The 17,095-nt window shown below is 43.6% G+C and overlaps 1 protein-coding gene across 1 annotated transcript in view; it reads right to left on the reverse strand.

Annotated features, from left to right (window-relative positions):
* The window catches only part of XRCC2 (X-ray repair cross complementing 2), a 152,209-nt gene that overhangs the window by 35,342 nt on the left and 99,772 nt on the right, over positions 1-17,095 (reverse strand). The window lies entirely within an intron of this gene.

Raw genomic sequence — 17,095 nt, forward strand, 5'->3', positions numbered from 1 at the left:
GGGGTCGTGGTCCCTGCCAGCCAGTGATGTCTTTAGGGCATCACTGAAGAGCACGGAGTATGGAGTGGGGGGTGAGGGAGGCCCTCGGTGCTCGGCTCCAGACGAGGTGTGAAGTTGACGGACGCGCTTAAAAAAGAAAACCGCCCCAATTAAAGGCGAAGGATGGGCGTTGAGGGGTTCAGGGACTCGGGGCGCTTTGTCTGTGGACAAAATCTGGGTGCAGCTGGCCGTGCCTCTGCTGCCCTCGCCCTGAAGTCAGGCCAGCAGGGGGGGGGGGGGGGGGGGGGGGGGGGGCGTTCCTGCTCGCAGATGTGACCTCCTCCTCCGGTCACAGTTTCAAGGGGTGACGAGAGCTTCTGAGACGCACACAACACGGCACTGAGGCTCCATCCGCTTTACATGAAAACACCTTTTTCTAAATTAAACTCTTCTAATTTGTAATCAGGGAACGGGAGGTTCGCTTTTGAGGTCACGCGTTTCGCGGGGGGAAAGACGAAAGTTAACACGCAGCACGAAGCGCAGCCCGAGTCCCCGGCCACCTGGGCGTCCCCCCGCGTTTACACCAACCTCAGACAAGTGAACGCTCGCCGGGTGCATCGCGTGGGGACCGGGAGTAGGTGACCTACTCGCGCTGCCGCTGGCGAGACGCAAAAGGGGTGGAGAGGAGGCGGGGGCAGCCTTTCGGGGGTCACTCCATTCACGAGCCCGTCCGGAGCGGTGGACGTGACTGCGCGTGACCGTAGGGCGGCTCTGGTCTGGGTGAGGACGCAGCCGCGGCTGCTGCAGGCAGGGGCGAGCGAGGCACACGCCTCGCACGTTAAAACCCTCAAATACACCCCTACCAGTCGTGAAACGGATGCCGCTCCCCGTTTCCCCAGCCCCGCCCCCAAATCTGTCTCCTCTGGCCCCCCTCTACTCCGGCACCTCCCGGGGCTTCTTAGAATCCAGCTGGTAAAGGGTTAAGTCCGGCCGAGCCGGAGGCCAGGACCCCGGTTCAGCGGTACGGCGAGTCTCCCTCGTCAAACATTTCGAGCATCACCCCCGGCTACACGGATGACTATAATATGTGTTGGCAGAGTTATCTGGAAGGAGCTTTGCTGTGGCAATGCTTGAAGGTCTGATTCACTGCATCTGAGAGTGAGTTCTGGTACATGGGGGGGCCCGTGGCATTAAACCCGTTCCTAGACACCGAAATTTGATTTATTAACATTGGCAACAGTCACAGGCCATCTTGCCAACAAACTTTCTGAAATTGAAATCACATGAAACTTTCCTAGTTCCTGCGAGTGCCACATACGCCCTTTCCTTTCTAAAGCAGCAAATTCACTTAAAAATAATTAAGAAAAGATTGATGGGATTTTGGAATTGTAATGAAAAATATGATCTCATTAGTAAGTCATGAGTCAGGGCCAGGCACTCTGTCAGATGCATGCATTTCTGCATAATTAGAAGAAGCTGATACAAGGAGAGCTAATAGTAGCAGGAATTAAAAAATTAAAATGGTTTCCCGTTATACTTTTTGGCTGTGCTGAGACTCTTCCCCTTGCAAAAATTCAGAAAGAGATCCCTTGCAAAATGAACCCTATCGAATGTAACAGTTGGTGGAAAAGAAGATGGCAGTAAAAGAATTAAAAACACTAACTAAAAGGCTTTTTCCCCCACTGAATCTGCTATCAAGTGTCATTTAGGTTATGGTCCAACATCAGAAATGCTCTCAGCCACTTATCTTCAAGAGGATAAATACGTCCCTGAGGTGCGTGTGTTTTGAAAAGAGCCACTAGATTAATAATATAAACTCCATATAATCTCCGGCTCGAACCATACAACACACGAAGCGATCCTCCTCCAGAAGAGACGGATAAGCTCTGGAAAGGCCACAAAGAGCTTGGAGGGAGACAAGAATGACAACGCAGCCTCATTTCTGCCACCTCCAGCTGGCGGACCCTGGACCCACTCGGTCGAAACTTTGATTTACTCATTTATAAAATGGGGACAGGAAGACCGGCCTGTCCGTTTGACTGTGAGAGCCAAATGGCATAACACTCACAAAGCAGGCACTCGTTCAAAATTATCGATCTCCCCCATTTTCCTTCGCAACCTTTCTTAGTTGACATTCGGAAGTTAACAGTTTCCCTTTCATAATCTTGTCGCACACCACTTACACACAGAGCAGAATGGGTTGGACGCTGAGGACGTTCAAGAACCCCCGAAGCTGCCAGAAGAGAATGATTGCGCGAGCGTGTACAAAGCACCGATGCTCTGCTGGTACACCCTACTATGCCCATTGTTAAAATATTGAAACCCTTCTACCCTGAGCCCCCCACACTCCCATGCCTGGGCTCCCTCCTCTGCCTCCCCCAGTCCAGCAACAACCGGTTGATGCCCATCATGGCAGGGACATAGAGGCCCCCCACTCTATCTATGGCCAGAGCTTTGTTGCGATTGGATGGGGCCTATGATGTGGTGGTGGTTGAATATTTTCAATATCACCCCTGGGTGTGTGAGGGATAAGGGTGAATGGAGCGACCCCGACAAGAAGAACGGGATTTTGACCAGCAAATCGGAGAGAGGGCATGCCAGGGAGGAGGAACAGCATGCATGGAACTAGGGAAGAAACAAAATAAGACACTGACTTGAAAACCAGGGGGGTGGGAATTGGCAAGCTGGTAGGAGGCAAGGATAAAAACGTTATCAGGATATTGTAGAAGGTCTTGACCTTTAAGTGAGGAGATTTAACTTTGTTGAGTTGTGAGGCACTGAAGACTTTTGAGCAGGAAAGTGATGGAATATTACCTTTGAAGAAGTATATATAAAATCACTAGAAGGCAGGAAAAAAACCACTTTGAAGACTCTGTAGCCAGGAAAGAGGCATGGGAGCCCGAATCAGGATGTTCTTAATGGAAATTAAAGAAAAAAAATGCACGTAAGAGGTAAAGAGACACTCGAGAACCTATCAACCAACTAAACATACAGGTCCTCAGAAGCTCCTCAGAGAGACAAGATCTGACCCGGTGTCACTCTTCCAGACACGATTTCAGAAGTGTTTGAACCTTCTAGGAAGATAATCGCGCAGTGCTTCACTTCCTTGACATCCTTACCTCCCAGAATGGATGCCTCCACCCAACTGTATTCTCATTCTCCCACCGCTGAGGGCCTACCCGTCCTCCACATTTGCAGTGTGACCCTCCTCCCTTTCCATATTGGGTCTTAGCGAACACTCACTGACCATCTCCTGTGCCCCAGACAGTGGGGGGCGGCCTTTGTATACGTTATCTGGTGCAAAGCCTTTTACCTCCACATTCAGTGAAAGACTTCCTCTAGAGCCGTGGTAGGTGGACGCGGTCTGTTAATGCAAACCCCACGTAACAAGGACTTGAGACCAGTGTTCTCTTGATTCTTGGTTAACCAACAGCTTTTCCAAATCGTTACGCCTCTACCCTAGTATAAACCTCTCGTGCTTATCTGCAGATTTGCTGTTCGAATAGTATTATTTTTTTACCCCTCCTCCTCTATGGCATCTACTCAAAACCCTGGCCATGCTGCCATGGTCACTGAAGGCTAAGGCACAGGTTTGATCTCCCATCCCAACGCCCTGAGTGACAGAAGTGCCCATTTGGACAGTGCACGTTAAACTAGCCCAGGATTCCTTCACTCCCACACTCCCACAGTCTCCTTTCTCTTTCAGCCACCTGTTCCATCGGTGTGCCCAAACCTCGCCATCTCTGGAACTACAGACCCTTGTCAGAAGTATCACTCTCAAACTCTAACTTCTTGTCTTTCCAGTTTCCTTACATCACCATCCACCTCCAGTATAATGTTAAATACAAACAGTGATTAGGCACATCTTTCTTCATTTTGAATTTCAAAGCGAAATCACTCAACATTTTTCTATTAAGTATATTTGCATAGCTGAATTTTACCAAACATTAAAAAAATTTTTTTTAATGTTTTTTATTTTTGAGAGAGAGAGAGCATGGGCGCAAGCAAGTGGGGGAGGGGCAGAGGGAGACAAAGAATCTGAAGCAGGTTCCAGGCTCTGAGCTGTCCAGGCTCACAGAGCCCCAACCAGGGCTCAAACTCAGGAATGGCAAGATCCTGATCTGAGCTGAAGTCGGATGCTCAGCCAACTGAGCCACGCAGGGGCCTCTTTTATCAAACATTAAAAAAAAAAAATTTTTTTTAACGTTTATTTATTTTTGAGACAGAGAGAGACAGAGCATGATTGGGGGAGGGTCAGAGAGAAAGGGAGACACAGAATCCGAAACAGGCTCCAGGCTCTGAGCTGTCAGCACAGAGCCCGAAGCGGGGATCGAACTCACAGACTGCGAGATCATGACCTGAGCTGAAGTCGGACACTCAACCGACTGAGCCACCCAGGCGCCCCATATCAAACATTTTAATGCATCTATTAAAATGATTTTTCTCCTGGGATGCCTGGGTGACTCAGTTGGTTAGGTGTCTGACTCTTGATTTGGGCTCAGGTTATGATCTCATGGTTCACGGGATCAAGCCCTGTGTCGAGCTCTGTGCTTACAGAGGAGACCCCGCTTGGGATGCTCTCTCTCCCTCTCTTTCTTCCCCTTTCCCCTCCATGCTCTCTCTCTCTCTCTCTCTCTCTCTCTCAAAATAAGGTAATGAATTAAAATGATTTTTCTCCTTTATTTTGTTAGTGTGCTAAATTACATTCCATTTTACTGAACCAATTTTACATTCATGTTATATACTCAAATCGGTCATGATGCCTTAGACTTTTATACATTTTCAGAATCAGTTTGGAAATATTTGACATTTTTGTATTCATATTTATAAATGATATTGGCCTGAAATGTTTTATTTTTTTTCATGTAATATCCTTGACAGGTTTTGATACAAAGTTATGATATCCCTGTGTAATGAATTGAGGGAAGTCCTTTTTTCATATATCTGGGAAACTTTGTGTGAGGTTGGTTTTATTTCTTTCTTACACATTGATAGAATGCACAGGAAAAGCCATCTGAGCTTGGCGTTTTCTTTGGGTAGCAGGGAAGTTTTAAAATTACAGGTTCAGCTTATTTTATAGTTATAGGACTATCCAGGCTTTCTATTTCTTTTTGTGTCAGTTTTTTCATCAAAAAATTTCAAATTTCTGCATAAAGTTATTTATAGTGTACTCTTATTATTTTTGAATGTCTGCAAGATCTATAGTGATATCTCTTTCTTCATTTCAAATTTACTTTGTGGTTCCTTCTTTCTTTTCTCCTTGAGCAGTCTCATCAGAGATTTATCTATTTATTTATTTATTTATTTATTTACTTATTTATTTAATTTTGAGAGAGAGAGAGAGAGAGAGAGAGAGCGAGCGCATGAGTGGGGGAGGGGTGGAGAGAGGGAGACACAGAATCAGAATCAGGCTCCAGGCTGTCAATACACAGCCCGACCTGGGGCTCAAACTCACAAGCTGTGAGATCGTGACCTGAGCTGAAGTCAGAAGCTTAACCAACTGAGCCACCCAGGCGCCCCGAGATTTATCTATTTAACAAACCTCTTAGAATAACCAATTTTTGGCTTTACTGATTTTTCTATTTTATATTTGTTTACTATGCTATTAATGTACATTCTTATCTCTTTTATTTTCTTCCTTCTACTTTTAATTTGGTGTTTTCTGCTATTCCAGTTCTAACTTTTGAGATAGATGGTTAACTCATTAACTTTCAGCCTCCTCTGTGTTGTTGTTATTTTAGGATTCCAATTTCTAAGTAATCTCTGCACCCAACGAAGGGCTCGAACTCACATTCCCAAGATCAAGAGTTGTGTGCTTTACTGACTGAGCCAGCCAGGTGCCCCTCAGCCTTCTTTGTTAAAACAGCATTTAAGGCTACAGATTTTCCCCCAAATAATGCTTTAGCTGCATCTCACTAGGTTTGTACAAAATATTTTTATTATCATTCAATTTGAAATATTTTATAATTTCTACTTTTTTCTTTTTGCTAATCCATGAGGTATTTTCTATTTGTTAATCCATGAGAGAGAGAGGGAAAGGGAGAATCCCAAGCAGGCTCCATGCTGTCAGCGCAGAGCCCGATGTTGGGCTCAAACTCACAAACTGTGAGATCATGACCTGAGCCGAAATCAAGAGTCTGATGCTTAACCGACTGAGCCACCCAGGTGCCCCTAACCCATGAGTTATTTAGAATTATGATTCTTACTTTCCACCAATATAGAGATTTTAAACTTCTGTTAATGATTTCTAACATAATTAATTACATTTTGACCAAGGAAAGCATTGTTTATTTCAATCATCAGAAAATTGTTAGGACCTCCTTCATGACGTAGGATGTGATTAACTGTATGTAAATGTCTCCTATGCACTTGAAAAAAGTATGTATGCTGCAACTTTGGGGTGAAGTGTTCTATTTATATAACCTAGGTCAGTTTCTTAATTTTGCTATTCAAATTACATACATTCTTGCTGATTTTTTTTATTCTAATAATTACTGAAGAGGGATATGTTAGAATGTCCTAGGATAATTCTGTCGCATTATTTACTTAATTATAGGACATGGGTCTATTTTATTAGTTTCATGTTTAGGATTCTTAGCATGTGTGCCTCTCACCTTTGAAATTTGCAGATATCTGGAACATAAGGACACTCTTCCAAACCTCTGTCCATCTTCTCTAACTGCTCCCACCGGGCTTTTTGTCTGATCAACTGCTGTTCATCCTTTAGAACTCAGTTTAACCTGCCTCATTCTCCAGGTTTGGGTTAGGCGATCCTCCTCTGCGTTACCAGAGTGTTGTGTGTGATCTTGAATCAAAACACTTACCATATTGCATTATAACTTCCTAATTTTTTAGTCTGAATCCTCCAGTGTTAAAGAGAATCCTCCAATCATCCACGTCCTGTGATGACAGGAAAAATATAGATCTCGAGGGGCACCTGGGTAGCTCAGTTGGTTAAGCGCTCAACTTTGGCTCAGGTCATGATCTCATGGCTTGTGAGTTTGAGCCCTGCGTCGGGCTCTGTGCTGACAGCTCAGAGCCTGGAGCCTGCTTTGGATTCTGTATTTCCCTCTCTCTCTCTGCACCACCCACACTTGCACTCTCTCTGTCTCTCAAAAGTGAATAAATGTTAAAAAAAAAAATTAAAAAAAAACAAAGAAATATAGGTCTCCTTCTCTTAAAATAAATAAATAAAAATAAAATCTACGTATGTATGTATGTACGTATGTATGTATGTATGTATGTATGTGTGTGCCTGTCAGGCATATCTAGGTCTCTTTTGTCATTGGATTAATTATGCCTTGTATATAGAAGAGGCTCAGTAAATATTTATAGTATGAATAAATAAATTAATGCTCCTAAGCTTAGGTGTTCAAACTTTCTTCTTTTAAGTTTTATTTATTTAAGTAATCTCTATACCTCACGTGGGGCTCAAACTCACGACTCCAAGGTCAAGAGTCACACGCTCCTCCAACTGAGCCAGCAGGCACCCCTCAATTTCAACTTTTATCTCTATAGCTTCTAACCCATTTCTGGCTCTTGACTCTGTTTTCAGCTGGCATTCCTCTGGGCCTGTTGTTTTCCAACAGGCTGTTCAGCCTCTAGGTTCTTTTTGCTGTAGGGCTGCTCATTCCAAGTGATCTCACCAGATGTCTCACCCTTGATCTATGGAATGTTGAAGGTCTGCCCCAATTTTGCAGTCCACATACTTTCTACACCTAGATGCCATTGTGTTACTGCCTTTAATCATAGTCCTGAGGCTGGCTGAGACTTTAGATTGACCCTGACATGGCAGGAAGACTATAAGAATCATCTAGATGGGCCTGCAATGTCCTTTGGAATCAAAATTTCTTTGGAGTTATCGTTTCTCCTTTGTTCCCACTTTAGCCTGCTTTGTTGATGGCTGACAATGCCTGTTTTCTTGTTTATCGGTTTTGCTCATGCATGGCAATTCACCCTTCTGTATCTGCTACAATGTTCCTATGACTTCATGGATTTTGAGCCATCACCCAGGCAACCATAACTTCAGTCCTGGCTCTCTTTTGGCCACAGCCTCCAGGGTGCTACCTGGGTTTGACTCGCTCCCATAATCTCCTTCCTAGAGGTGCAGCTTGCCTTCCTACTGCTCACCTTGGTCCCTTGCCAAGTCTGTGATCCAGAGAAGCACTTGATGACTGAAGACCCCAACAAATCCATTCACCAGCACCACTTACAACTTGTCAAAAGCCAAGGTGATAAGGAGCACCTGGCTGGCTCAGTCAGAAGAACTTATAACTTTTTTTTTTAAGTTTATTTATTTATTTTGAAGGAGAGAGAGAGAGAGAGAGAGAGAGAGAGAGAGAGAGAGAACTATCAGGGGAAGGGCAGAAAGAGGGAGAGAGAATCCCAAACAGGTTCTGCACTGTCAGCACAGAGCCCCAACGTATGGCTTGAACCCATGAACTGTGAGATCATGACCCAAGCTAAAATCAAGAGTTGGATTCTCAACTGACTGAGCCACCCAGGTGTCCCAGAACATGTGACTCTTAATCTTGGGGTTGTGGGTTTGAGCCCTACATTGGGTATACGGATTACTTAAAAAAATAAATAAACTTAAAAAAAAAGTCAACGTAATAAGTTCACGTACTGAAAAGTTAGTTACGAGTAATCTGTGTAAAGCCCCAGAAATCAAGTAGTAATTTACCATTCCAGATTTTGGTTTTTTCTTTTCTTTTTTTCCCTTCTGGTTTTTCTCTTAGAATTAAAAAAATTTTTTTTTTTAGTGTTTATTTATTTTGGGGACAGAGAGAGACAGAGCGTGAGCGGGTGAGGGGCAGAGAGAGGGGGACACAGAATCTGAGGCAGGCTCCAGGCTCCAAGCTGTCAGCACAGAGGCCGACACGGGGTGCGAACTCACCAGCGGTGAGATCATGACCTGAGCTGAAGTCGGACGCTTAACCGACTGGGCTACCCAGGTGCCCCCTTCTCTTAGAATTTATATTAAACTTCTCTAATCCTAAATTTTGGGTTTACCTTACCTCTATAGTCACAGATATAGTCAGTAATAATAGAAGCATAAAAAGCTTGACAAAGCATTCATGACAAGATAGTACAACTTTCTCATTTTATAGATGAAGAAACTGAGACATAGAGAGGTCAAATAAGATTTGCCTGAGGCCGTTTACTTCTTTTCTTGTAGAAGAATGGGTTTATGGGCAACATTACAATACAAAATGCTAGGTTGTTTTTGAGTATAAGTACCTATTATATAAATGTTACCAGTGCTAGTGAAGGAAACAATCAACAAAACTGAAAGGTAACCTGTTGAACAGGATAAGATATTTGCAAATGATAAAGGGTCAGTAGCTAAAACATATAAAGAACTTATACAACTCAACACCCAAAAAACCCCAAATAATCCAATTACAACATGAGAGGAAGAAATGAACAGACATTTCTCCAAAGAAGACATCCAGATGGCTGACAGACACATAAAAAGATGCTCAACATCACTCATCATCAGGAAAATGCAAATAAAAACTGGAACGAGATATCACCTCGCACCTGTCAGAATGGCTAAAATAAAAAGAACATAAGAAACAACGAGCATTGGCGAGGATGTAGAGACCATGGAACCCTCTTGCACTGTTGGTGGGAATGCAAACTGGTGCAGCCACTGTGGAAAACAGTACAGAGGTTCATCAAAAAAATTAAAAACAGAACTACCTTATTGCACTACTGGGCACTACTGGGTATATACCCAAATTGCACTACTGGGTATATACCCAAAGAATACAAGAACACTGGGGTGCCGGGGTGGCTCAGTCTGGTAAGCGTCTGACTTCGGCTCGGGTCATGATCTCACATTTCGTGGGTTCGAGCCCTGTGCTGGGCTCTGTGCTGACAGCTCGGAGCCTGGAGCCTGCCTCAGATTCTGTGTCTTCCTCTCTCTCTGCCCCTTCTGTGTTTGCACTGTCTCTCTCACTCTCTCTCTCAAAAATGAACATTAAAAAAAAAAAAAAGGAATACAAGAACACTAATTCAAAGGTATACATGCATCTCAACGTTTACTGCAGCATTATTTACAACAGCCAAGATATGGAAGCAGCCCAAGTGTCTTTCAACTGATGCATGAATAAAGAATATCTACATAATAGAATACTACTCAGCCACAAAAAAGAATGGCATCTTGCCATTTGCAACGACACGGATGGATCTAGAGAGTATAATGCTAAGTGAAATAAGTCAGTCAGAGAAAGACAAACACCATATGAATTCACTCATATGTGGAATTTAAGTAACAAAACAAACAAGCAAAAAGGAAAAAAGAGAGAGCAAGACAAATCAAGAAAGAGACTCTTAACTACAGAGAACAAACTGATGGTTACCAGAGGGAGGTGGGTGGGGGGATGGGTTAAATAGGTGGCGGGGATTAAGGAGTGCACTTGTGATGAGCACAGGGTGATATATGGAAGTGTTGAGTTACTATATTGTACACATGTGAAACTAACGTAACGCTGCATTTTAACTAACTAGAATTAAAATAGGAACTTAAAACAAAAACAAAATAAATGTCACTGGGTGCTGCCCGGTGAAGCAGGACTTGCGAACTACTTAGACTAGTAAACAAAGTTGTTTTCGTTGTTGCTGTTTGTTGTAATTTTGTTTTGTTTACTTATTTAACTGTTCCTTTTATTTGTTCCAACTACTGCTGGGCTGGATTCAGACTGCGTCGTATGCTTACTTGTGGATGATAATGGTTTCCATTTGTAAGGATCTTCCGTAGAGGCGCTACTCTGAGCACTTTATATCTCATAAAATACCCCACGAAGTAGACCCTTTATTGTTCCTGTTTTGCAGATGAAGAAGCCGAGGCATGATGACACACAGTAATTTGTCTAAGGTCACACCGCGACTTAGTGTCACAGCTGAGCAAGCCGGTGCCAGGGCCTGGGTCTTCAGCATGGCTACCCAGCCTATTCCGAGGGCCCTTCTTCCCTCTCTTCCAATAATGACTCTCCTCTGTCTTCCCTGGGACCAGCTTCTGATTCACCTAGATGCTCCCAGGAGTCATCTGTCTCCGCCAAGCGCTCAGGAAAAGACGGGACCTCTCTTCTTCCCTTTCGCTACACTTCTTTGCTCCTGTCCCCCTTACGGTGCGCACGCACCCTGTCACATTGCGGTGACTTGTTCCTGGATCGTTCTCGTCCTTGGTGTGACCCTGTGAGGGCACCGTCACGGCTTGTTCGTTTGGTGTTTCCGGAAAGCAGCACAGTGCCTGGTATGCAGTCGACATAGTAAATGTGCTCTAGTCCCATTTAATCAATAGTAATTGAAGGAATCTGAAAGATAAGCAGTCTCTACAGGCATAAACTCGGTGCCATAGATCTATTGATTTTTGACGTTAATAACGGGTAATGGATTGTCTTCATTGACCCTTGATGGGCTCAAACGATTGGAAAATAGTCATATATCGAGGTAGCCCGAGTAGACCCTCAGCAAAATTGGAGGGTTGGTGACGTCTGTCTTTCGTTCTTGACATGTGTCTTGAGAACTTGCTACCCCTGCTCTCTGCGGCCCTCTCGCTAATGCTGGCACCCCGCACACCCTTTTACAGTTGAGTCTCACATTTTGACCAAGATCAAAAGATCTTGGTTCTCTGCTTGTCCTCAAGGTTGGCAAACATGAAAATGGGTGGAGTTGGGAGTTTTGAACGCTGTTTCTCTTTCTCCATTTGGAAAAATAAGGTGACAGAAAGAGACAATGACTCACATTACAGTCACTACTACTTACAGAGCCAGGCACACGTTAATCATTTTACACGCATTTCTGTATTTGTAGGTCTTCACAATATTCATTTGAGATGGATACTGTCTCATTCCTGTTTCTTACAAGCTAGGAAATAAAGGCTCACATCATGTGTTTAGAGCTCTGCATCTAACAAATGGCAAAGCTGGAATACCAACTCTTTAAAAAAAAAAATGTTTTCCCATTTTATTTATTTTCGAGAGACAGAGTGCGAGTGGGGGAGGGGCAGAGAGAGAGGGAGACCCAGAATCCGAAGCCGCTCCAGGCCCCGAGCTGTCGGCGCAGAGCCCGACGTGGGGCTCGAACCCATGGACATGAAATTGTGACCTGAGCTCAAGTTGGATGCTTAACCAACTGGGCCACCTGGGCGCCCCCCAACCCTTAACTGTCTAGCTCAAACCTTGCTCTGTTAATCGCTATTATAAACGTTCACACACCATGATATTTTGTGAACTGGAAGGTGTGGCCAAAACTTTCATCCAAATTATTAAAATCCTATTGGACAATTTAGTAGCTGAGGGAAATAGTGAGGAAATATTTTTGGACATAACGGCCAATTTGTTGCTCCTAAAATTACATCACCTGATCTCTTATTTATTTGGATTTGGCAAGTGTGAAGGTAAGAAAACTGGAATGGACAGGTTAGAGAGAGTCCCTTAGGCCTTTTGTAGACCAGCTCAATACTCCACTGGCCAAACCAATTATCCCTCTTCAGCTTTTACCAGGAAAAGGCCAGAAGTTTGTCAAGAATCATTCATCCTTCTGGTAGCAAAACAAACCTCCCACCATTCCCTGAAGAATAAGTACATTTCAGAAGGGAATAGATGTGAGTTCTTCTGAACTTTCAAAGGATTTAAAGGGGAGTTAAAAAAAAAAAAAAGCTTCTATAAAATGTAAGAAATATTGAAGGGAAAAATTCCCCGGATAATCTGATTATTACAGTGATTGTACCAAAGTTAAACATCTCTCAGATATTTGAACATTTCTGTTCTTGGAGCTAACAGTATTAAAAAAAATTTTTTTATGTTTATTTATTTTGGAGAGAGAGAGAAAGAAAGAGAAAGACAGAGCATGAGGGGGAGGGGCAGAGAGAGAGAGAGGGAGACACAGAATCCGAAGCAGGCTCCAGGCTCTGAGCCATCAGCAGAGAGCCTGATGAGGGTCCTGAACTCACAATCCACAAGATCATGACCTGGGCGGAAGTCAGACGCTTAACTGACTGAACCACCCAGGTGCCCCTTGGAGCTAATAATATTAAACGTATTTGTAATAGAATTGTTGGTATTTTCGCGTAAGTTAACAATGGTGCCTGCATGTAGTATTTGTTTAATTGAAGAAGTTGGCTAACTATAAGGAGGATAGTATCAGCATATAGTCTAAAACAACCCAAGCTGGTTGGATTACTGGTGCAGCATTAGGTATTATTTTCAAAAGAGTAATCATAATGCACGCTTATGACTATTTCAGTGTGTGATCTCGGACAAACCACTGAATTCTCTACTGGCCTCAGCTCCTTCAACTATAGATTAAGGGCTGGACGAGATGACTTCTAAGAATTCCTCAGAAGAACTCCTTTCTCAGGTGGGAGAGTCTCACACTAATGGTGATATTTATTTGTTAATTTATTCATCCTCGAAGCATTAATTACTTATTAATTCCCTCCAGCATTTATTAAGCGTGCCTACTAGGCACCGGGCACTCTGCTCCATGCTAGGAATAGATAAAAGGATGAAAAGACACAATCTCGTCCCTCAAGGAGTTGACACTTATGGAACCGAAGCCGCCTCAAAGCAGGGTTGGCTACGGGTACACATAGTAAGGGTCACCTATCCAAAAATATATCTCCTCAATTCTAAATTTAATATTCCCGTACTACATATCCTTTGGTTTAAAGCAGCATCTCTCAGTGTGTTATTCTTTGGAAAATTCTGTTATTCATTGACAGATGTTTACTGAGTGTCTACTCTGTACCTGGCTAAGTGCTGCCTTCACCAAAGGTTTCCCCATTGAGTAAGTTTGGGAAATACTGGATTAAACGAAGCTGAGGCTCCTTCACGTGTAAAACTTCTTGCCATGGGGAACTTATTTTGGGGGAAGAGCTCACAGGACCCGTGTTGTGCAGTTCACACTTTGATAAAGCACTGAAGGTCCCTCTGTCTCCCCAACAATGGTGTAAGCATTGGAGGGGGGGGGGGTGCTCGTAAAATGGAAGGCTATCCATGCATATATCATTCAACACCTTACCTAGAATTAGAATGTGATAGCTCTATCAAAATATTCTTCCCAGAAACTCGATTTAAGGTAATCTTTTTCTTGAGATGGCATTCCTTTCAGGATAGAACCAGAATCTTAGATGAACCAAAGTTTGAAGGTCTTGGGAAAATGCAGCTGGGGCTCACCCTAAATAGCTGTGTCACCTGATTTATTAGAAATCAGGCTGTTATTTCTGTGGGTGATGTCTCTGTTCTTAGCCTGCTGGAAGAGAATGGGCCAAAATATACTAATTGGATGAAATGGAAATTACAGGAATTTGGAGATGGAGCGGATGAAAACACAACCAGCACTAATCAAAGGCTAATTATTCTCAACTGGCAAGATGGCCGCCTGGGGGTGTGAGTGACACAGGCCAGCAGAGGAGGAGCCCAGGCCCGGCCTGGAGGCCACTGGCTGAGGGTGAACTTTTCCAAGAGATTTTTTCTGATTAGTCAAGAAACATTTCTGGGTTTGTATCCTCTTGTTTACGGAGGAAGGGCCGCCCTGGGGGGCTGGGGGCTCTGGGCTGTAGTGCTGATTGTGGTTAAGAGGATGACAATTTACATTTGTATGGTGCTCCCTGAGGACCCGAGCTCTGGGAGGAGTGTTGTTTGCTTCGTCCCTTCCTAACTACATTTTACTGTTAGATGATCAGATTAAAATGAAGGAAAAAGAAACTTACAGAAGGGACTTGACAATATGGATGTGAAGCGGAGGAGGGGCTGCCTGGCCAGGACCTCGTGGTGGCTGTGTGTGGGAAGGTCATGAGGGCCAACGATTTTCCACCATTGCCTCCCCCACGGGCTCCTTTCCAATTCTGCATCCAGCCGCCTCATCATCTGCCTCACTGTGGCTTCCAATCGAATCACCCCATTTCTTAAGCAGTTGGGATAAAAGGTCTTCCCAGGACTTGATTTTAAGTCAATCCATTCCTTGAGTTTGTATCCGTTCTTAGGGATTTTATTTTTTCACTTTATTTTTAAAGATTTATTTATTTTGTTTTAAAGTAATCTCTACATCCAACGTGGAGCTCGAACTCACAACACTGAGATCAAGCAAGAGTCGATGGGGTGCCTGGGTGGCTCAGTCGGTTAAGCATCCGACTTTGGGCTCAGGTCATGATCTCACAGCTCGTGAGTTCGAGCCCCGAGTTGGGCTCTGTGCTCACTGCTCAGAGCCTGGAGCTGCTTCGGATTCTGTGTCTCCCTCTCTCTCTGCCCCTTCCCTGCTTGCTCCCTGTCTCTCTCTCTCAATAAACAAACAAACAAACAAACAAACAAACAATTAAAAAAAAAAAAAAAGAGTTGCACACTCCACCAACTGAGCCAGCCAAGCGCCCCCATTTTTCGGGGTTACAGATAATTGAAGAAATAGCAAGCTACAGTTATCATGGTGCAGGCTCTGAAAGTCAGGGTGGGTTACAGTAGAACATAACCCCACCTGGAACTCACAATAGTGAGGTTTTAGGAGTGATTCCACATTTACTCTCAGGTTATCCTAATTCCACATACGTAGAGAACACTATCTAGGGTCTGGGATTTCTATCAACATCTACATGGAATGTGACATGTGACCTACATGGGATGGAACTACTCCAATGAATCTTTCCGAACATTCCTGCAAATAAATTACTTGGCTTGTTATTTCTGGGCATTTTTTTTTTCAGGCAGATACTGAAATCACCGAGTTTCAACAGTGATAGGAAAGGAGCTCTTTGGGATAATGGGGAAGACTTTGATTTAGGGAGACCAGACTTGGATCAATGTGGCCAGGTACAAAGGGGTAAAGGAAAATCAGTGCTCCCCACTTCTCTTGGACACCCCCACTCCCTGGGAAGTTGGTGGGGAGTCTGGCGGTCTGGTGGAAAGGGGAGACCAGAGAGGGCTAATACAGCTTCTGATCAGGCATTTAACAGCCAGGAATATTGGTAAACAGATTGAATTGTGGGGGAAATAAGTCTTAAATTACGAGAAGACCTCTCATTCATCTCATCCAGGCTTTTGCCTCTGCTCTGTGTTCAATCTGTGCTTGAATTCGTCTATTCAGGTGGATCACTGCCTCCCAGGCAGCCCACGTTGGTGGTTAAAAAGTTCCTTCTTAGATTAAGCCTAAACTTACATCCTGGTAACTTTTACCCTTTGGAATGGTAAAAGCAACTACAGTTGACCATGAACAACCTGATTTTGAACTGCATGGGTCCACTTGTATGCAGATTTTTTTCTTTATAAATACTATAAAATCCAGTACTATAACTGTACTTTCTCTTCCTCATGATTTTCTTACAAACATTTTTTCCTCTAGCTTACTTTCTAGTAAGAAGACAGTATATAATACAAAATAACATATAAAATATTTATGCTTTATGTTATCAGTAAGGCTTTCGGTCAACAGTAGGCTATTAGTAGTTCCACTCTGGTGGCCTCAAAAGCTCCACATGGATTTTCAACTGTGCGGGGTCGGGGGGTAGACCCAAACCCCTGCGTTCAGAGTCAACTTCCTTTTTCCTTCCACACCATTGTTGAAGATAGATACCAGTCCCTGTAAGTGTTCTCTGCTCTGATGAAGGAACGTAATAGGAAATGAGTAAGTGCTGTACTGAGTCTGCTTAGGGTCAGGAGCATCGCTCCCACCCCCAACTAGGAAAAAAATTCCAGATGTAAATCTTGAATTCTCCTGCCCAAATCCTTTAGGAGACACAAATATTAAACTAACAGTGACAACATTTGAAAAAAAAAAAAAAGGTGTCATTTTAAAGACCTTCTTCCCTATTCCCGTCAAACCTCTCAAAAAAAGACTTTATTATGAAAAATTGTAAAAAAAAATGAAGGAAAAATATTTGGAAAGTATATGATAAAGGTGATAAAGGTGTAGTATTATTTTTTTAAAATTTTTTTTAACATTTATTTTTGAGACAGAGAGAGACAGAGCATGAATGGGGGAGGGTCAGAGAGAGAGGGAGACACAGAATCTGAAACAGGCTCCGGGCTCTGAGCTGTCAGCACAGAGCCCAATGCGGGGCTCGAACTCACGGACTGCGAGATCATGACCTGAGCCGAAGTTGGACGCTCAACCGACT

The sequence above is a fragment of the Panthera uncia genome, chromosome A2 (assembly GCF_023721935.1).
Source record: "Panthera uncia isolate 11264 chromosome A2, Puncia_PCG_1.0, whole genome shotgun sequence".
In the NCBI taxonomy this organism is placed as follows: Eukaryota; Metazoa; Chordata; class Mammalia; order Carnivora; family Felidae; genus Panthera; species Panthera uncia.